Below are 10,939 nucleotides of genomic sequence, written 5' to 3' on the forward strand. Positions count from 1 at the left end.
AAGAGAGTTCCAAAAAAACATCTATTTCTGCTTTATTGACTATGTCAAAGCCTTTGACTATGTGGATCACAATAAACTGTGGAAAATTCTAAGAGAGATGGGAACACCAGACCACCTGACCTGCCTCTTGAGAAATCTGTATGCAGGTCAGGAAGCAACAGTTCGAACTGGACATGGAACAACAGACTGGTTCCAAATAGGAAAAGGAATACGTCAGGCTGTATATTGTCACCCTGCTTATTTAACTTATATGCAGAGTACATCATGAGAAACACTGGGCTGGAAGAAACACAAGCTGGAATCAAGATTGCCGGGAGAAATATCAATAACCTCAGATATGCAGATGACATCACCCTTATGGCAGAAAGTGAAGAGGAGCTAAAAAGCCTCTTGATGAAAGTGAAAGAGGAGAGTGAAGAAGTTGGCTTAAAGCTCAACATTCAGAAAACGAAGATCATGGCATCCGGTCCCATCACTTCATGGGAAATAGATGGAGAAACAGTGGAAACAGTGTCAGACTTTATTTTTTGGGGCTCCAAAATCACTGCAGATGGTGACTGCAGCCATGAAATTAAAAGACACTTACTCCTTGGAAGAAAAGTTATGACCAACCTGGATAGCATATTAAAAAGAAGAGACATTACTTTGCTGACTAAGGTCCATCTAGTCAAGGCTATGGTTTTTCCTGTGGTCATGTATGGATGTGAGAGTTGGACTGTGAAGAAGGCTGAGCGCCGAAGAATTGATGCTTTTGAACTGTGGTGTTGGAGAAGACTCTTGAGAGTCCCTTGGACTGCAAGGAGATCCAACCAGTCCATTCTGAAGGAGATCAGTCCTGGGATTACTTTGGAAGGAATGATGCTAAAGCTGAAACTCCAGTACTTTGGCCACCTCATGTGAAGAGTGGAATCATTGGAAAAGACTCTGATGCTGGGAGGGATTGGGGGCAGGAGGAGAAAGCAACAACAGAGGATGAGATGGCTGGATGGCAGCACAGACTTGATGGACGTGAGTCTGAGTGAACTCTGGGAGTTGATGATGGACAGGGAGGCCTGGCGTGCTGCGATTCATGGGGTTGCAAAGAGTCGGACACAACTGAGTGACTGAACTGAACTGAATTGAAAGATGAAACTTGAAGAAGGCAATGGCACCCCACTCCAGTACTCTTGCCTGGAAAATCCCATGGGCGGAGGAGCCTGGTAGGCTGCAGTCCATGGGGTCTCAAAGAATTGGACATGACTGAGCGACTTCACTTTCACCTTTCACTTTCATGCATTGGAGAAGGAAATGGCAACCCACTCCAGTATTCTTGCCTGGAGAATCTCAGGGATGGGGGAGCCTGGTGGGCTGCCATCTATGGGGTCGCTCAGAGAGTCGGACACGACTGTAGGGACTTAGCAGCAGCAGCAAAGATTAAACTGGATGACCAGGTGATTTGTATCACCAAAATTACACATTTGGTGAATGGAAGCCTGACTTGAGGAGACCTGATGGAATTACTTGCTTTCCCTCCCCAAGGCAGTTTTTAGACCTAGAACCATTTAATAAAAGTGAGGCCACATACCCCTGAGGAAGGTCTGAGATAATATTGAAGATAGATTCCGTGAATCTTGTCTCAGATTTATCAAAGGAAATATACACAAGGTAAAGGGAAATAGCCATACCTTTTATTATCATCAAACAATTGTTTTGAATTAACACTAGTTGGCAAATGAAGAATCTAAGCTATCCATTTCATTAACAGAAAAACTCCATTTTGTAAGGTTCCGGGAAAAGAGACTTCGGAAATCCCCTGACCTCACCCCACCACCCAGGAGCCGATCTGACCCCAGACCAGGATCTCCTGACTTAGCATTCAGGAACTTGTGGTCTACCTAGGTAATAGGGGCCAATCAAAAACCAACACACAACCCTTCAAAAGAAAGTGACCAATCAGACGTCCCCCTACCTAGAAATTCTTTTTTTTCGTGAATACTCCCTATATAAGCAATGTAATCCAAAACCCGGAGCTCTTCCCTATAGCCGCTGTGTCGGTAACGGTGGGAGCCCCAGCTTGAGCTTGGTAATAAAAACTCTCTTGCTTTTGGATCAGATATTGGCTCCCTGGTGGTCATTGGGAGATTTCGTGACTTGGGCATAACAAAATAATTCTAAATAATGATTACCATTGTGCAATTCAGTCATGGTTGGTCAAACTAGATAATCTGACGAGTGTTCAATGGAGGGACTTAAAAAAAATTTTTTATTGGTGTATAGTTGATTTTTATGGATGTCCCTGGTGGCTCAGATGGTAAAGTGTCTGACTATGTGGGAGACCTGGGTTCGATTCCTGGGTTGGGAAGATCCTCTGGAGAAGGAAATGGCAACCCACTTGAGTACTCTTGCCTGGAAAATCCTATGGACTGAGGAGCGTGGTAGGTTACAGTCTGGGATCGCAGAGTTTGGCACAACTGAGCGACTTCACTTTCACTTTATAGTTGATTTACAATGTTGTGTTAGTTTCAGGTGTATAGCAAAGCGAATCAGTTATGCATATTATATATTCACCCTTTTTTAGATTCTTTTCCCATGGAAGCTGTTACAGAGTATTGAGTTCCTTGTGCTACACAGGGGGTCCATATTATCTGTTACATATATAGTACTGTGTATATGACAGTCCCAATCTCCTGTTGTATCCCTCCCCTTCTCTTATCCTTTAGTAACCATAAGTTTGTTTTCTACATTTGTTACTCCATTCCTGTTTTGTAGGTAAGGTCATTTGAGCCTGTTTTGTAGATTCCACATCTAAGCGATATCATATGATAAGGTCTTTCTGTGTCTCACTTACTTCACTCAGTGTGACAATCACTAGGTCCATGTTGCTGCAAATGGCATTATTTCGTTCTTTTTTTATAGCTCTAGTGCATGATGGCACCCCACTCCAGTACTCTTGCCTGGAAAATTTCATGGATGGAGGAGCCTGGTGGGCTGCAGTCCATGGGGTCATGAGGGTCAGACACGACTGAGCAACTTCCCTTTCACTTTTCACTTTCATGCATTGGAGAAGGAAATGGCAACCCGCTCCAGTGTTCTTGCCTGGAGAATCTCAGGGACGGGGAGCCTGGTGGGCTGCTGCCTATGGGGTCTCACAGAGTCGGACTCGACTTGAAGTGACTTAGCAACAGCAGCAGCAGTGTGTGCTCACTCATGTCTGACTCTTTGCAACCCCATGGACTGTACCCGTTCAGGCTCCTCTGTCTATGGGATTTTCCAGGCAAGAATACTGGAGTGGGTTGCCATTTCCTCCTCCAGGGGATCTTCCTGACCCGGGGATCAAACTCACATCTCCTGTGTCTCCTGTGTTGCAGACAGATTCTTTGCCGCTTGAGCCCCTGGGGAAGCCAGGCCAAAATCCTTGAGTTAGTTGCCATTCCCTTCTCCAGGGGATCTTTCCAACCCAGGAATCGAACCCAGGTCTCCCATATTGGAGGTGGATTCTTTACCAGCTGAGACACCAGGGAAGCTCAAGAATACTAGAGTAGGTAGCCTATCCCTTCTCCAGCAGATCTTCCTGACCCAGGAATCAAACCAGGATCTCCTGCATTGCAGGCAGATTCTTTACCATATGAGCTACTAGGGAAGCCCTTCTTTTTTTACAGCTGAGGATTATTCCATTGTATACATGTTCCACATCTTTTTTTTTATCCATTCCCACTCCAGGGACTATTTACAAAGATTTGTTCAAGGAGCATAGAAACCCCTTGAGATGGTGCAGTAATAGCAAAAAGGAGGATGCAGTTACTGGAACACAAAGGCGGGGAGGCTGTGTGGAAGGAATGGGTCGTCTAAAAAGAGCTCTGAGAGATGTTTGATATGTATTGCCATATGTATATGATACATATATGTATCTAACTCTATGACTTTGCTGTACATCTGAAACTAACACAACATTGTAAATCAACTATAAATCACTTAAAAAAAGATTGACCAAAAAAGACATGATAATAATGAAGTGAATCACTGTGGCTTTCATAATATCACTTGGAGTATAAAATAATTCAATTATTTTGAAAAACTAGTTGTTCCTTCTAAAATTACTTACTATGTTTTACTTCCTTATAAAACTATAACCCAGCAAGTATTAGGATTTTATTCAAGAACAAAGAAGACATATTCACAAAGAAACACATGTTGGCAGATACATAGATAAATGATTGTGATATGCTAGGAATACTACTTAGAATAAAAAAAAGAGCAAATTCTGAATCCACCTTAAATGAATCTCGAAAATGCTGTCCTAGTGAGACTGGAAGGGAGCAGGGCACAACCTTTAAGAGAATGACATAGCCCCAGGACATGACATAAACTGATTAGAACCAATTAGGTCCACGATGGTGAGCTCAACTTCCACTTGACCTTGAGCCTCAGTATGCACTCACTGTAACACACCCCAGGTGCCATGATTCTAGTTGTTCAGTTGCTAAGTCATATGCAACCCGGCGCACTGTTTCACGCCAGGCTCCTCTGTCCTCTACTATTTCCTAGAGTTTGCTCAAATTCATGTCCTTTGAGTCAGCAAGGCTCTCTAACCATCTCATCCTCTGTCACCCTCTTCTCCTTTTGCCTTCAATCTTTCCCAGCATCAGAGTCTTTTCCGATGAGTCAGCTCTTCACATCAGGTGGCCAGAGTATCGGAGCTCCAGCATCAGCCCTTCCAATGAGTATTCAGGGTTGATTTCCTTTAGGATTGACTGGTTTGATCTTCTTACAGTCTAAGGGATGCTCAAGAGTCTTCTATAGCACCACAATTTGAAAGCATCAATTCTTTGGTGCTCAGCTTTCTTTATGAACCAACTCTCACATCTGTATATGACTACTGGGAAAACCATAGCTTTGACCATACGGACAGTGACCACAAAGGGTCATAAAGTGATCCCATGGTAGGTGGCCCAATTCCTGGAAATCCCCACCCCATCCCCAAAATAGCTAGAATACTCCTTCCGCTCATTAGCCTAATTAATTACCCACGTCCATAAAATCTGACAACCGCATACCCTGGGGCCTCTTTCCTTCCAAGATGGCCCACTCTCTGTCTATGGAGTGTGTTTCTTTCCTGAATTAACCTTCTTTCTCTTTACTATGGGTTGCTGTTGAATTCTTCCCTGTGCGAAGCCAAAAATCCATACTTGGGGGCTGTCCCAGAGACTTGGACATTACCTGGGATCTGACCATCCTCTTGCATCTCACTCTTTTTCCTGCAACATCAGAAGGAGGTTAACATCTGAACGACAAGAGTTATGGCTGTCCCAAACCTGCTCCTCCATAAAAGCGATAAAAACACTGGCCAACACTTGCCAAAATTACCTTTTCAGAATTCTGGATGTTAACTAAAGGCTTGCAACAATCCTAGGAGTGCTTATTCAAGTAAAAATGTCAGAATCTTGCTAAGAATTAAAAAAAAAAAAAAGTTATGATTGTCTGTGGAGGGATGGTCCCTTAAAGGAGAGCAGAAACCATTAGTGCTGGACCCCACCCTCCTGCCTTCCCTGATCTTGCATTCATGTCCCTTATTGACCCAACCCAACTGAGAACCAGAGGACAAAGGAGCCTGTTGATGTAATCCAAGCACATGAGCCTCCCAGGGCACAGAGTGCAGCAAAGAAGGTTAGAGGATGGATTTGGAGTGACACAGCCAACCCAGTGTAACATAACTTGCAGTCTCCAACTTCTAGGATCTAATGCCTGATGATCTGAGGTGGAGCTGAAGTAATAATAATAGAAGTAGAATGCACAATAAGGGTAACACCCTTGAATCATCCTGAAACCATTGCCCCTCCTCCCTGGTCTGCTGAAAAGTTGTCTTCCACGAAATCAGTCACTGGTGCCAAAAATGTTGGGGACCGCAGCAGGGAAGGGATGTGAAATAATAGCTTAATATCTCCTGACTCCTCAATGTTTCCATTGCTTGGCTAACTTTTTTATTATGAGAGGGAATGAACTGGAAATCAGATGTTTGGGACATGAGTCTGCCTACATTTCTTTGATAATAAACAGTGTTGTTTATTTTCATTCTGCTCCTATGTAAGTGCACCATTTACATCATTTTACCTGTTAGTGTCCTTCGGAAACGGGCTGATACTTCACTAGCATCACTCCTCTTTTACCTGCAGAGAGTGATTTGTTATAATTTTTTAGTATGCCCTCAATTTTATGTGACCACTGAATTGGCCTGCTGCAGATCTGAGCCAATTATTTCAGCCATCTTCATGTCTGATTCTCATCACTACAGGTTGAATGAACTGTGTGGCCATCTATATTGATAACGAAGGGACCTGCATGCAAATGATAGGATCAGCAGTGCTATAGCCTGGTCATGCTGCGTGGAAACAGTCTTCTCAAGAATCAGTTTTTAAAAATCAGCAGAAGGAAAGATGCTGACCCTCTCCAATTCTTTTCCATTTGAGTTTTCAGCTACACTGTCACCAGCATTTTTTAAATAGCTAATACAGTAGGACAGGTGTCCTGAAATAAGTGCCCTGTCTTTGAAAAGAGCAAATGGGTGACAATATCTAGATCTGAAGTTTACAGCAACACTGAACTGACCATACTGGTTTTCCTCAGGGAGCCCAGAACTACATGACATATATTTTCTGAAAAGAGGTTGAAATCAAGCAGAGTGAGAGCAAAATTTGCAACTGAAGACTAGTTAAAATTTTATGCAAAAATATATGATACCAAAATGAGGAGTGATGGTTTAGTTTTTTTTTCAATTATATTTAACCCTTAAAATCTCTAATAAAGAACTATCATGGTATATTACAATAGCTATATCTTTGTCATCATCACTAATGGCCTTATAAAAAATTTCAGCTTTAAGGGGGGAGCTATAGTTTCTTAATCAGATTATTTTGATTTTAGGAGATTTGTGTGTGTGTGTACAGTTATAAATTGTTAGATAGAGCAGGATTTTATTTTTGTTTTCTCCCCATAGACGGATTGTAAAGCTAGATACTGTCTTATGGAAGCCTACTAATATGAACTCATATTTCTAATATTTATATTATTTATTTATTGCAAATATGTTATATATTGTTGTTTAGTTTCGAAGTCATGTCCAACTCTTTTGAGACCCCCATGGACTATTGCCCGCTTTTGTCCATGGAGCTCTTCGGACAAGAACCCTGGAGTGGGTTGCCATTTCCTTCTCCAGGGGGTGTTCCTGACCCAGCAATCAAACCTGCATCTCTTGCATTGGCAGGCAATTCTTTACCACTGAGCCACCTGAGAAATTCTCATATTATGTATTACATGTAAGTAATGTAGAATAATATTTATTGAGGAGGCCACATCATCCAGTTCAGCGCTGACTGAAAGAAAAGGATTTCTCTAGTCTTAACTGGCAACACTTTCAAGAAGAGTTATCAGTGTTACAACTTACTACCTCTCAGCTGCTTTTCTCCTTACTTTTTTTTTTTTTTTTTTAACTTTTGCTCAAGGGGAACTTGTAAGCAGATAGAGCAAGGAGTCCCTGGGATGGGGTCAGGGGGAGGAGGACCAGACATAGTTTTCTTAACATAAGAGAAGCTATTTTAGGCCAAAGTCATTTTGTGATCTAAGACAATTCTTGCCATTGTAGAAGAATAGACCTTAGGAATTGAAAGATTTTAAGGGAACCAAAGAAAATAAAAACAGTTAATAGCAGGCTAGGGAGACAACTGTCCCAGGAGACAATATATCAGTAGTAAAGACTCCACAGAGATGTTATGGGGAGGGAGGTGGGAGGGGGGGTTCATGTTTGGGAACACATGTAAGAATTAAAGATTTTAAAATTAAAAAAAAAAAAAAGACTCTCAATTCTGTTCCAAAAGCGGAGATTGGCAAGAAGCACTTTCTTCAGCTGTTTTGCAGAATTCAAACCACTCAACCACCAGATTAACTGGGACCTAAGGAATGATGCTGCTGACCTTTCTGACCCTTGTGACTCCAGTGAACCCACGTCTGGACTCTGTCAACCTGTTACTCTAGTTCTATACCGAATTCTCCTCTGCTTAAGCCCCTTGATGAATATGCATATATCACCCACACCCCTCATGAATATTCATGTATCCTTAGCTTACAACCTCCTTCTAAATCTTGTAAGAGACCATGATGACCCATAACCTACTGTTCACTAGATTGTATAAACTGTGAATAATACATTTTTTTAGAATATTTATTTATTAATTGAAGGATAATTGCTTTACAGAATTTTGTTGTTTTTTGTCAAGCATCACATGAATTAGCCATAGGCATATGTATATTCCCTCCTTTTTGAACCTCCCTCTCATCTCCCTCCCCATCCCACCCTTTCTAGGTTGATAGAGAGCCCTTGTTTGAGTTTCCTGAGGAAACTTTAAAAACTTTTTAAAAGATGAGTGTATCTTTTAATGTACAGCCCTCTGTCTCAAAAACTTGTATAACTGCTTTGACCTCTGATGGACAGAGGCTGTTCCTGGGTTATAGTCCTCAAATTGGTTCAAACAAAATTTTCCATCTCTTTCTTTGATCAACTGACTAACTTTGGCTGACAAGTGGAATAATATCTTTTATGATTCTCTGATACCTCCTATCCAGTCTGTACACTGCTGCTCTTTACCCTTGTTGGAGTGTGGTTGATTTAGAGTGTTCTGTTAGTTTGAAGTACACAGCAAAGGGATTCAGATGTATAGAGCACCGTTATGTTTTTTGGCACATAGCATCTAGTTCCCTGGCCAGGGACTGAACCTGTACTCACTGCATTGGAAGTGTGGAGTCCTAACCCCCGGACCACCAGGGAAATCCCTATCGTATCTTTCCTGACGGTTTGGGCCTCCTGATTATTCTTTATTCTGTATCTTTCATTTAGTAGTTAGAATATGCTGTCATAAAGAGTTGGTTATATTCTGTGTTTGTATTCTAAACACTCAATCAAATTTTAAAAGGCTAGGACTGTGTATTATACACCGACTTTTTATATTATGCCTGGTACAGTGCCTTATAATAGCATGCTCAATAGATATTAGTTGTTGTTGAGATTCTGGAAGGAAAAGAAACAATAAACGTCCCAGCCATTGTTCCACTTTGCTTTGACCTTTCTCTCTAGTTGAAGGTTCTTAAGTCTGAAAGAGCGTCAGTAGCACTTGGCATGCTTTTATCGAGTGTGGGTGTTCGTTTCGATTTGTTGTTGTTGTTTAGTCGCTAAGTCATGTTCAGCTCTCTTGGTGACCCAGTGGATGGCCGCCTGTCAGGCTCCTCTGCCCATGGGATTTCCCAGGCGAAAATACTGGAGTGGGTTGCCATTTCCTTCTCCGGTGGATCTTCCCGATCCGGGGATTGAACCCACATCTCCTGCACTGCAGGCAAATTCTTTATCACTTGCTTTATTATAAGACATAGGTTGCAAAAAATAATAAGCTATTCGTATTGTAAGCTGAAAAGAATGAGAATCAGAGTAGATCTGCAGCAGTCTTCTTCTGAGGATGGCAAGAAAAATAGACATTTCAACTGCGCCTTTAGATTCGCAATTAGGTTGATGGAAACAAATAGCCCCAGGTCATCCACCTTAAAACCTAAGTAAAGAAACAAACAGTCAGCCAACCAGAGGTGTAGAAATGGTATAGAATTGGTATAGAATTTAAAGGCTCAAGAGACAGTTTTCTATGACAGTTAACCTGGGGTATCCTCTAATGCACACTAATGAAGTCTCCTTTATGTACAGTTGGGAAGGTCCCCTGGAGGAGGAAATGGCAGCCCACTCCAGTATTTTTGCCTAGAGAATCCCATGGACAGAGGAACCTGGCGGGCTACAGTCTATGGGGTCGCAAAATGTCAGACACGACTGAGTGACTAATATTTATTTTTAAACTAAATGTACTTGAGAGGGAACACAGACTATTCTCTTGCTACATGTAAGAAATTAGAAGAACCTTTGACCATATTTACTGCCGGGGATGATCAAGGGCCAGTACTGAGCAGGGAGGAGAACTCTGCCTCCAATGTGGACTGGGTCATCATTTTGTGTATTTCCTAAGGTCTAGTCATTTAGGACATGCCAAGGCATCCCTCTTAAGGTGAAGGGCAAGTGGTTGCATCTGTTTTCTGTTGCTGGGTAACAAATTACCGGAAACTTAGTGGCTTACAACAATCCAGACTGATTATCTCATGATTGATGTCAAAACTCAGCCACTGTGCACCAACACTGAATTGGATCTGGGAGCCAGAGTTTTGGGTGAAGTAGAGAAGAACGGGTGTACTGCTTTGCCAGACAAAGGGGAGCACAGTGGGCTAACGCCCTCAAATAAATACATGTGTCCCACCATGGAGGTGGGTGGGGGGGCTTGGTGAGGAGTTTTATAGATATGGTTCAAAAGGAGGGGAGGTTGCTGAGAAGGATCAGGGTGTGTGCAGGGGCAGCCCTCCTTTAATGTGGGCTCAGATGGTCTCCCGATGAGCTTCTGTGATTCTCAGGGTTATCAAACTGTGACCTTGTGTCTGGAATGAAGAATGCGTCATCATGTTAACGTTTCCCATTTGTTGAGGGTTTTAGTTCTTCAGAGGGCTTCCCTGGTGTCTCAGAGGTTAAAGCGTCTGCCTGCAATGCGGGAGACCTGGGTTTGATCTCTGGGTTGGGAAGATTCCCTGGAGAAGGAAATGGCAAGCCACTCCAGTATTCTTGCCTGGAGAATCCCGTGGGTGGAGGAGCCTGGTGGGCTACAGTCCATGGGGTCACAGAGAGTCTAACCCGACTGAGCGACTTCACTCTCATTTTCACTTAGTTCTCCAGAAGAGCTCAGAGATACTGTTCTGTGTATCCCTTGCCAGGGAACCAGGGCCTTGCCCCGAGGCTGCTCTAATGTTTCTTGGCTGCTCCTCCTTTGTCTCTGCATCTCCTCTCTTCCCTGATCAGCAGCTGTTTGAACTTGCCCTTTGGCACTCAGGGAAG

The sequence above is a fragment of the Budorcas taxicolor genome, chromosome 17 (genome assembly GCF_023091745.1).
Source record: "Budorcas taxicolor isolate Tak-1 chromosome 17, Takin1.1, whole genome shotgun sequence".
NCBI lineage: Eukaryota > Metazoa > Chordata > Mammalia > Artiodactyla > Bovidae > Budorcas > Budorcas taxicolor.